This window comes from Ursus americanus, chromosome 23 (genome assembly GCF_024610735.1).
Source record: "Ursus americanus isolate L20-20 chromosome 23, mUrsAme1.1.p, whole genome shotgun sequence".
In the NCBI taxonomy this organism is placed as follows: domain Eukaryota; kingdom Metazoa; phylum Chordata; class Mammalia; order Carnivora; family Ursidae; genus Ursus; species Ursus americanus.
In genome coordinates, this window is record NC_142149.1 from 8,623,481 (window position 1) to 8,635,704 (window position 12,224).

Here is a 12,224-nt window from a genome sequence, read left to right on the forward strand (position 1 = left end):
GAAGGGGACGAAATCTGAGAGGGAGGCAAACCATGAGAGACTCTGAAGTACAGGAAACAAACTGAGGGTTCCTGGAGGGGAAGTGGGTGGGGGGATGGGGTAACAGGGTGATGGGCAGTAAGGAGGGCATGTGATGTTATGAACACTGGGTGTTATATGCAACTGATGAATAACTGAACTCTGCATCTGAAACTAATGAGGTACCATATGTTGACTAACTGACTTTAAATAAATATTTAAATATTTAGAAATTTAAGTAAATAAAAAATAAAATACAAATAAAAAAATAAAAATATAAATAAAAAATAGGTAAAAATAAAAAATAAATTTAAAAAATTTAAATAAATTAAGAAAAGAACTCAGTCTAGGTCTTTTGACATTGAATCTAAAATAAAATCCAGGGGTGGGGCACCTGGGTGGCACAGCGGTTAAGCGTCTGCCTTCGGCTCAGGGAGTGATCCCGGCGTTATGGGATCGAGCCCCACATCAGGCTCCTCCACTGTGAGCCTGCTTCTTCCTCTCCCACTCCCCCTACTTGTGTTCCCTCTCTCGCTGGCTGTCTCTATCTCTGTCAAATAAATAAATAAAATCTTTAAAAAAATAAAATAAAATAAAATAAAATAAAGTCCAGGGGTGCCTGGGTGGCAGTCGGTTAAGCATCTGACCCTTGATTTTGGCTCAGGTCATTTCAGGGTCATGAGAAGGAGCCCCACATTGGGCTCCGAGCTCAGCACAGAGTCTGCCTGGGATTCTTCCCCGTTCCTCTCCCTCCCTCTCTGCTCCTCCTCCTGCTCTCTCTCTCTCTCTCTCTCAATAAATAAATAAATAAGTAAATAACATCTTTTAAAATAAATAAATAAAATCCAGTAAGTACTTCACCATTCAGATGGCCAATCCATCTAATATAAAACAACCAAATATTTAGAAGTTTTTAAATTACCTACCAACCTTCAGTGTTCCATCAGGTATGGATATTAAAATTATGATATTAAATTATTATATTAATTGATGATACAAATTATGACATTAAAATTCTAGAATGTCCAAAATCAAGAGAAAAAATGTAAAGCTATCAGAGTAGGGAAAAAAATAAGGATTACCTATAATAGATGGAGAATCATATTGACATAAGAGTTCTCACTGGGTGTTAATACCCAACTAATGAATTGTTGAACACTCGATTAAAAACTAAAGATATACTATATGTTGGCTAACTGAATACAATAAAAAAGAGTTCTCATCAATATGAATGTAAGAACACAGTGAGCATTTTACATGCTAGACAATAGTTAAATTTTATTTTATTTTTTTATTATTATTATTATTTTTTAAAGATTTCATTCATTTACTCGACAGAGATAGAGACAGCCAGCGAGAGAGGGAACACAAGCAGGGGGAGTGGGAGAGAAAGAAGCAGGCTCATAGTGGAAGAGCCTGATGTGGGGCTCGATCCCGTAACGCCGGGATCACGCCCCGAGGAAGGCAGACGCCTCAACCGCTGTGCCACCCAGGCGCCCCGACAATACTTAAATTTTAAAATGCTGTGAAAATTTCTTTTAAGCCTATAGTTCTTTACCTAGAGGTATTCAGGCATAAGTGTGAGAAGAAACTAGTTTTCCACACACGAATAATAAGACAGTTAAACTCCTGAAAGAATTCTGAAAGAATTCTAATAAGATATATACCAGCAATAAGAAAGATGAATCTGAGAAGAAATAATGTTAGAAAAATCAAAGGTGAGCAATGAATTAGGAAAACTTAATGCTTAGTTTAATAAACACTCATTGTAAAAAAGAAAGAAAGAAAGAGAAGAAAGAAATAAAAAAAGAACGAAAGAAAAAAAGAATGAAGGAAAGAAAAGAAAGAAAGAAAAGAAAGAAAGATCTGAAACTAGATTTCCAGACTCTATCAATGAGGAATTTTGTGGGGATGTAATGGGAGGCTAGAACAGCAGAAAGACAGACAATCGTTCAGTGTGTCTGATGCTGGTGAGGGTACAACAGAAGTAACTACTCCATAGGATTGAGTGACAGGTACAGTGTGCATTTCCTATGACCTAGCAATGTGCACAAGGATGCATATTTGCCCAAAGGTTTCATAGCAGCAATTGCTCCTAACAGTGAAAAAAAAAATAGAGTCCACCTAAACATCTTACAGCCAAGAAGGATAGCAAAAAAATTGGGGATATACCTGGTCTCTGGAATCCAAAGCAGTAATCAGAAAGGTAAAATGAAAAAAGAAAAACCCAAGCCAAACAAATACAGGACTCCAAAAGACCTTCAGGACGTATTTTTCAGTAAAACAAATGCAAGTTGCATGTATATATCCAAAGAAAATGTAAAGTGTTGGATTTTATGCGTATTTGTATATTAGGTTTTATATAAATTGTGTCACTCTTCATACATATGTGAACACACGGAATTGTGCATAGATTAGCCACTGTTTTACATTATTCGTAGCAAACATGCTTTCCATTAGTTTCACTGAATGAACCCTTTGTTCATTTATTAATTCATTTTTCATCAGATATTTATCAAATGTTTATTGAACACTTTTTATATGCCATGTTTTATAATAGGATCCAAAATGTGGTCTATATTCTCATTGAGTTTATTTAATATTACAGGAGCCAAACTATTGACTTATGATGTCAGTAGTTTACAACAGGATGCATTCTATAAAAGAGGTACGTATGATGGAAGATAAAACCGAAGCAGAAGCGAAAGTAGCTCTAGAAAAGGGCAAGACCTTACAGAGCAGACGATGGAATGGGTTGGTCTTTGGAGGAGCAGCACTTTGCTAATACAAGAAGCAGAATATTCCGGAAGGGGTAACAGTGGAATACTGACATGGATGTACACGACATGGGTGGGAAATGTAAATACCCCAATGTGTGAGAAGAGCATATATTAAAAATTCTTCATTTTATGCCATAGAGGAGAGACAACCACTAAAGATAAAAAATATTCTTAGATGTTTAGTTTCAGAAAGATAACTTGATAATTTGGAAGACAGAGGGATCAGAGGGAAGCAGAACGCTGGCAAAGATTTTACAAGAATCCAGATGGGAGATAATGAAAGTGTCATGGAATTGGACAAGAGGGAACTGATGTGATAGAGACTTCAAAATTTTCATGATCAGCTAGAAAAAACGTTGACTGCTAATTTGGGGACAGTTTTTTTTTTTTAATTTTTAAAGATATTTGCTTAATGACTGATTGATTACATGCACAGAGAGAGAGAGAACAGGGGGAGCGGTAAGCAGAGGGAGAAGCAGGCTTCCTGCCAAGCAAGGAGCCTGTGGGACTCAATCCCAGGACCCTGGGACCATGACCCAAACTGAAGGCAGATACCCAACCGACTGAGCCACCCAGATGCCCCAGTTTGTTTTTTAAGATTTTATTTATTTAATTTGACATAGAGGGAGAGAGAAAGAGAGAGGGAGAGAAAGAGAGAGACAGCGTACAAACAGGGGGCACAGCACAGGGAGAGGGAGAAGTAGGCTCCCCGCTGAGCAGAGACACCCCCGCCCCCAATGTGGGGCTCAATCCCAGGACCCCGGGATCATGACGTGAGCTGAAGGCAGATGCTTAACCAACTGAACCACCCAGGAGCCCCTGGGGACAGTTTTCAAGCTATTTCTCAATTTCTTTTTTGAGTCTTCTCAGTCATTTTCCCATTTTGTCCCAGTTTCCCCTGAAGGCTCTGGGACCCAATAGATTAAAGAAATAACGGATATTGGGTGGCCCAGAAGCCTCTTTTGGATAGCTAATGGTTTCACAGGCCTTGGTCTAAAAGATACAGCTGTAGATACTGTCATAGGGAAAATAATGCCCTCCGTGGGGAAGTGCCAGCTCCAGGAAGACTCTCTTCCAGATGTCCTGGGGAGCCCAGTGGTCTCTAATCCCAGCATGCAGGGAATATTCTCCCACAAACAGATGCCTTCAGCCACAGGATGGGGACTCCTGTAATTGGTTACATTTGGCATGCAAAGTCTCACCACAAGTTGGCAGAGGCCGGTCACACACAGAGAAAGACGTGTCTGTGGGCATGACCTTCTCCAAAGCCACGGTTTCAAAGCGGGTGGTGGCGACTCAGGGTGGAGGAGCTGTCCTAGAGCTCAGAAGGCACCAGAGGGAGCCTTGAAAGGGGCTGAGGTTTGGCTTGTATTAACACCCCCGGCTCTGGCTACTCTGGCTACTTTGTGAAACCTCAGAAGGGTGAATTATAAGGCTGGAAATGTTATAAGAAAAGACCTCCTGGGGACACAGCTTCCTGCTCACCCAGACGCACGGACCCTGATCTTTATGTTCTGAATCTCCTTCCTGCGGTCCCAATTTCTGGTCAACGTTGTGCCAGAACGAGAAGCAAAACATAAAAATCAAGCTATTCTTGTTAATGCATGGAGAACTAGCTACATTGCTCACAACATCTTAACAAAGTTAAAGGGAAAAAAGTTATAAAAGAAAGGTCTGTAACTGGTGTGTGTGTGTGTGTGTGTGTGTGTGTGTGTTTTGTTTTGTTTTGTTTTAATCCCAATAACCTCATTCCCCTCCGGCTGTCATCCTTTGCAGAGGAAGAGGGGGCAGCTCTTACATAAAAGGCCGATACAGTTCAAGTGAGTCTGTGTGATGTCTCCAGGGGGACATGTCGGCTGTGTACACAGGTTTATGCTAGCATTCAACCCCCACCTCAGGGTGATCCAGGGCTGAGCTGAACACCGGGAGACCCTGCTCACAGGGCAGTAATGCCCTCACTTAGAACTCACTTCTCCATTGCTTCCTTGATCCTCTGAGATCAAACATGCTAAGACGCTACCTACTTAACTTTTTTCTTTCTCCTCATTACTTCCATTTTTTGCCTTCCTGGCTTTTGCTTTCTGTGACCTTCCTCTTTCTTTTTTTTTCTCTGTCTCAGAGTAGAGACACTGAAAGAGGAAGGATTATGACTAGTTCATTTGATTTCCTATGTTTACCGGTGTGTGGATTTTTTTTAAAAGATTTTATTTATTTATTTGATAGAGAGAGCACACGCGGAGGGGAACAGCTAGCAGAGGGAGAGAAGTCAGCTCCCTGCTGAGCAGCGAGCTCGACATGGGGCTCGATCCCGAGACCCTGGGATCATGACCTGAGCTGAAGGCAGAGGTTTAACCAACTGAGCCACCCAGGCACCCCTCAATGTGTGGATTTTAAAGAGAATATGTGAGTGAAAGGGAAGGGTGTGTCTGTGTGTGAGAGAGAGAATGAGAAACAGGCAGAATATAAGAGTGTGAGTCTAGGTGAGGGTGACCTTAGGTGACAAACAAAATACACTGTGAGAAGTAAAACAAAACACAACACAGACCTGACTGTTGGCAGTTCTGCCTTCTGGGGTGCTCCTAGAATTCATATTGGGGAGATGGCATTTCATATTAACTCTTCTTTACTTATAAAGGCTGGTGTGGGGGAAGCTTGGTTTGCCTAAGAATTTGATCCGGAGACAAAGTAAAACCATTTTTGTCTCCTAGAGCAACCTGAGATTTGGGCTAGTCAATGGTGGGACCGAAACCTTTGAGGTCGTGAGTGAAGGGCTACACTATTTTGGTGAAGAAACAAATCAGCATGGGGAGGAGGAAATTGGAGGCTGGCCACAAGTGAAAGAAGGAAGTGTAAAACAGGGCAGACAAAGAGACAGCCAGTGAGAAATTTCCTGATACGGGATCAGCCAATGGGATTTTCATGCAAAGACCTGCTCAGTTGGTTACTGTGAGATCTTGCAATGGAACTACCTTGTTTCATTGTTTAACTTCAAACTTCCTTATGTGTTCATTATACAGAACTGGCTTAGGGTGGTGGTTTTGGGGGAAGGTCAAGGTGAAGGGGATGTTTTCAGGGCTTATACTGGGTGGGGAAAAGAGAACACTCCCATGAGACATAAACAAAATAAAGGAAAGTTCAGTAAGAACAGGAACGTGGAGAAAGCAGTGACCACGAGAACCTAAGTTCCTCTAGAAAAGCCACCCATTTAAGCAGAGAGGTCTTTGCCTTCCTCCTAAGAGAGAGGATAAAGGCAATTTCTGTAGATATTCATGGAAAAGGTGTCCTTACAACACTCAAGGACTTGGGAGATTTTGGTGTGTAAGGCATAAGTTACACACATACACTCACACACACACTCACACACACACTCCCTAGCCTGTCTAGTTGATATCGCTGTGGAGTCTTGTGAACTGTTGTCAAATACATTAATTCTTTGCTGGTCCTCAACTGGAAATGCTGGTCTACAAGGAGCTGCAGATTCAAGCGGCAGGTGACAGAGGCTGGATGCACCCTGTGACTTCAGATTCAAGCTTGCCTTTGGCTGTGCCAAGTGTCATCTCTGTCCCTGGCTTCCTAGTAAGACATGTCTCTTCCGACTGGATTCCCAAGGCAGTTCTCACTGCTTCATGAAGAGTGCCTCAGCACCCTCAAAGTTTATTTAATCAGAATATCCCTCAAATACTCTCCAAATGGTAAAATTCCTCTAACAATTTTTGGTGCTTGACAAACAGGAGAACAGAGGTCAAATTGTTTCTCTAGTTTCCCTAACTTTCCCCTAAAATCGAAAAAGAAAAAGTGAAGGAGAATTCAGTAAAGATAAGCCACCATCAGGTCCCTCTGCCTATTCCCAGGCTCCTAACCGCTCACGTGTCCGGATCTAACAGGGAGCTGACGTTTGTGTTTGCGGTAGTGACCTGAGATGAGGAGTAACTGCGTTCATCTCTGTGTTCACTCTGTCCTGTTGTCAAAGACACCATCCTCTCACCTCTTCCTAGAAAGTGCTCATATTTCTACATCTTTCCGAAATGGAAAAGTGGAGAGAAAATAACATTCTCCTGTTTATCATGACCCATTAGGAGATGGGGTGAGCTGAGCTTTCCACAAGGTCCTGAATGGATGAAAAGGACCCAGAACATATGGAAAATATGGAGAATAGGGTATAAGTCATAAAAATAAAAATAAAATAAATAAAATAAATTGGGAATGCCAGTTTCTGGTAATGATTTGTTTTCACAGTAACTGAGAACTCCCTTAAACCTGCGATTAATCACACATTTATGGTGAGGCTAAGCAGGGAGAATTAGGGGCTCGGATTATTAGCGCAGCTGCTTTTCATTGATGAGATCTGAGTTCAAATCTCAACCAATGTTACAAATGAAAATGTCATTTCGAAAGTTAATTAGCTCCATGCAATAAATGCTGACTACTTGATTGATGTACCTAAAAAATCACTACCCAGAAAAAAAAATTATATGTATGGCCCGTTAGGGGAGTCAAGCCAGTCAAAGAGTCAGACATTATTTAAACAATTTGCTTTTCTTAATAGTCCAACCACCTGCAAGTAAATAGAATTTATTAAAAGAAGGTGGAGTTTCTAGTAGTCAGAGCATGTGAAAGAATGTCTGAATGTATTAAAAACTACAGAATTTTGGAAGTAGAAGAAAAAAATCTTTAAAAGCCATCTAATCTAATCCTTGCTTTTTTTTTTTTTTTTTCAATAGAAGAGGGAATAGAAGCTCGGGAGGTAGGTGACTTGATTAAGTCACACAGTTAACTAGTGGGACATGCAGGGCCAGGTTCCAGGTGAAGTGGCCATTACACATGTTCACTGGGTCACTCCTGGGTACTCCTAGCTTGGCTCTCCCCTCACTGCTCTGACCCTTCGTTTCTCCCCATGGCTCGTCCGCAGGGCCTTGTCTTTGGTGTGCTCTGTGCTTCAGAAGGTTCTGTCTTCTACTGAAAGATCTCGAAACTTATGTTTGCCACACCTTTTTTTTTTAATGAAAATCTTATATCGGTGCAGCTGTCCCTGGTCGCACAGGCAGAGGAGAATCAGCATGTGATCCCTTTACCCCAGATGTCCCCAAATGGAATTCACAGTGAATCTGACCCAGATGAGGGAAGTGTGAGGTACTACACGTAGTCAGAGAGCAGACGGATATTCTGCCTAAGTAAGTATTCTGTAAAGAGTCCCGCCTAGGCTAGTGAGACACGAAGAAGTCAGGAAGAAGTCCTCGGTCCCTCGGTTTATGTGTTTACAATTTAAGCAGCTCCTGATCTTGAAACAATGCCTCTGATGTGGCATTTCATTTGGTGACAAGGTGACTTTACTAGGTCCATTAAAGGCGACTCTGGTGGGGGCTCAGGGAACAAAGAGAGGCCCTATGGGGGAAGCCGCTGTCGAGGCAGAGAGTACATACATCATCATGAATCCAATGTTGGTAGAAATGTCAGCGCTAATGGACATCCTGGTGAGGTCTGCAATGGAAACGAGGAACTTGTTATTGAAAACTGGGAGAGAGGAGATCATTTTTACAAAAGCGGCAAAGACCTTGGCGTCCTTGTGTTCTAGTAATCTGTAGAAGGTAGAACTTGTGAGCGATGAAACTGGGTATTTAGCTGAAGAGATTTCTAAGAAAAATGTTGAAGGCATGGCTTGGTTTCTCCTTACCCCTCCCTTACAGTGAAATCTGAGAGGGGAGAGAAAAATTGAAGGGCATTGTTAAGCAAAAAAGGAATCAGAACTTGAAGATTTATTTGGAGAATGCTCAGCCGGCTCATACTGCAAAAGATGAGAAAGCATGTTCTGAACAGAACACGAGGTCTCCTCTCTGGAGATGTGAGGGTAGAATCCGTTTCCTTCCTCATTCTGGTTTTTGGGAGAATAGAGTGTCTTGAGGCTGTAAGACGGGGGTCCCCCTTTTCTTAATGGTTGTCAGCTTCTGGAGGCTACCCTCATCGGCCCTCCACTGGCCTCCCCATCTTCAGTTCCTGCAATGGTAGACGGTCTCTCTCAGGCTTGGAATCTTTCTTGACTTTTCTCCCATTGTCTCATCTCTCTGACTTTTCCACTTCCGTCTTCTGCTTTTAGGTCGTATAACACAGGTCTCGGATATTAGAGTAAGAACATTTTTGGGAGCTGTTATTCCGCCTACCACACAGACGGATATCCATTAAAATTTTGCTTTTTATGTTTACTGGTTATTTATAACATATTCAATATTGTATGTAGTTCTGCTCAATAATATACTACCGATAACTACGAACACAACTCACTCCATAAAATATGCATGGCTAGAAGGAATAAAATAAGTTTTAAAATTTCAAGTTGAATTTCGTTGTGGATAAAAAAGATCAAATCAGAAAATGATAGATGAAATTGTAGAAGTATAAAATATATTACATTAGGATAAAGATAAATGAAGGAAGGGGAATAGAAATATAAATTCAAAGAGAAATAAAACTAAGTACAGTTTCCAAATCTTAAAGAAGAGTCTATTTTTTAAAAAGTGAATGATCTGATCGTGGATGTCAAATAATTCTTAGATTTAGATTGCATTGAAAAAATGTAGACGAGTGATTTAGTTTTAGATATGAATATTTATAACATTTCAACTCTTTAAAGTTAAGAATAAATATTAATTTAAAAAATGAAAACGTTTGCGGGGTGCCTGGGTGGCACCGTCAGCTGAGTGTCTGACTCTTGGTTTCAGCTCAGGTCGTGGTCTCAGGGTCATGAGAACGACCCCGCACTTGGCCTCTAAGCTCAGCACAGATCTACCTGAGTATCTCTCTCCTTCTCCCTCTGCCCCTCCTGCTCACGCTCTCTCTCTCTCTCTAAACTAAATAATGAATCTCTTAAAAAAATATGAAAGTGTTTGTAGTTTTAGAAAACTATTTTATTGGTAAATGACCAAAGAATTGCAAAATTACTGCTTTAGAGTACATATTTGCTTTTACCTTCAGTAACACTTAATGAACGTTCATTAAAACTTCAAAATGTTAAGATATTTTGCTGGCTGAATGGGCAAATAATATGTAATGTTGATTTAATTTAATTTCTTCTTTCGTTAATTATGTGATCATATGCTTTACCTACTTCTGTTAGCCCCTTCCTTGTTTAACTATAGATGCTCTTTAGCATCTGTAGTATTTCTCTTCATGTTACTTGCTATATTTTCCCGTGTGTTCTTGTTTTAAAACTTTGGTTTTTAGCTTTAATTTTTTAAAAACTTCAATGTATTCAAATACATCTATATTTTCTTTTATAGCTTTTGCTTTGTGTTTCTGCTTTACAAAGATTTTTCTTATTTTAAGGTAGTATTTTAACACTTTTTACATTAAGGCATTTAATCCTTTTACACTATATGTTCACATTGTGAGAAGGATTTAACTTTATTTTGTATCTCTAGTGACTAACCAGTTGTCACAACCATTTAGTCAATAATCAATCTTTCCCCCACTGTGTAAAATGTTTCAAATACTTTATACATGTTGATTCTCAAATGTACATCTGGTTCAAGTCTCTTTCCAGAGGTCCAGGCCTTTATTGACAAATATCTTTTAAATGTCCCCTCCTGGATGTTTCCAGACCCTCTGGAATAAATGTGTCTAAACACCATAACTGATCATAATGCTGAAGACCACCTACTAAGTGTTAGTCATGTTGGCCAAGATTCTGCTAAACACTAGATGGGTAATTTCAGATAATCCCCTCAGGTGGATTCTATTACTATCATCTCTATTTTATGAATGAAAAAGCCAAAATTATGAAAGTTTAAAGATTCACCCAAAGGGATTAGGATGGGTGTGAACCTCGGCAGTCAGAGGCAAGGTGCATTCTCCCATCAACAGTGCTATACTCTTCATTCTCTTCATTTCTCTCAGCCTCTGCTATTCAGAACCCTGGGTTGCTTCTCACTGTCCTTGTGATATAATCCTAATCCCTACAGGAACCAACTCTGTGAGAGGAAGGAAGGAAGGAAGGAAGGAAGGAAGGAAGGAAGGAAGGAAGGAAGGGAAAGAAAGTGTTCAATGTTATCAAATGTCTTTTAGGTATCTTTCAAGACTACTTTTTAGCTTGTTTTTTTGTGCTATCTATGGATTTTGACACATTAACAAATAACTTAATCTTAAACCATCTTTATGTTTTTAGGATAACACTGTTACATATACATTTTAAAACAGAATCACTCTCAGCTGTGCATATTTTTTATAGCCTAAATTTTCATTTAGGTAGTGATTCTACGCCCCTATTGAAACTCTTGGAAGGAAAGCATGAACTTCCCTTATGGCCAAACATTTACTATCGTCTCTTTTAAATTCACTCCCCATTTACAAAAAACACGTCCTCACCCCAACAGGAAACTTTTACCCCAGTTTATTTCTCTATAAGCCACATTCTATTATATTTAAATTTCTCAAATTTTGCATTTGAATTAAAGTCAGTTCTTTCAATGATAATTGTTAAAATTCTTCTTCTTCTTTTTTTTTTTTTTTGAAGTGGTTTCAGATCCCAAGAAGACTTACTGAGAACAGATTATTCTCCAGGATCTGTACTACACTCTTTGACTTATAATGTCTAATCCAAGTTATTGGACTTTAAATTCCCGTGGAAAGTGTTTGCTTTAACTGGGTGTCTTCCGTTCTAGAGAAACATCATCTCCCCCAGTTTCCGCATGCTGCAAAGTAGACATGAGAGTGAGATGTGTTTTTATATCTTGAGGTGTTGCTAGCAACAGTTCTCCTTTGAAAAAATGCACTCAGCAGCTTCAAGGGCAGTTATGACAATCCCTGGAGTTTGTATCTTGCAAGAAATCGGGCTGTGCTTAAAAGAAACTAGGCTGATGATTCAAATGGAAATTCAAAATAAATCCACAGTACTTGAAACTGTATATTTCTCCACTATAAATGCTCTCTAATATCAGGCAAATTGTCTAGATCACTTGTCTCCCTTGTTCAAATTCCTGATCAAGACACATTTCCTGAGTAATTTCTTTCTACTCAGTTTACTCCCATAGCGTTAAGTATCATTAGGTCCACTAGCTTAGAAATTAATCTGTCCAATCTTAAGTACATCTCAAATCTACCCAGCCCCTCTCCATTCCCAGTGCCACTGCATTAGTTCAGGCCTGCTTCATCTTCCCGTGGATTATTGTAATTGCCTCTATTCTACCTTAACTGCCTGAAGTCTCGTCCCTTTCCCTGTACCCCTTACAATTTATTTTCTGCATTGCCTGAGTAATCTTTCTTAAATGCATGCCTGAGCATGTCATTCCCTGCTTAAAATCCTTCAATTACACTCAATTGCATTCATAATACAATCCAAGCTCTATGACAACAGCCACTTTAAATCCTCTCTGGAATAAGGTGGGGGTGTAAATACAAACAGGGGTGCATGCTCACATGAATTCCTTAGCAGGGCAT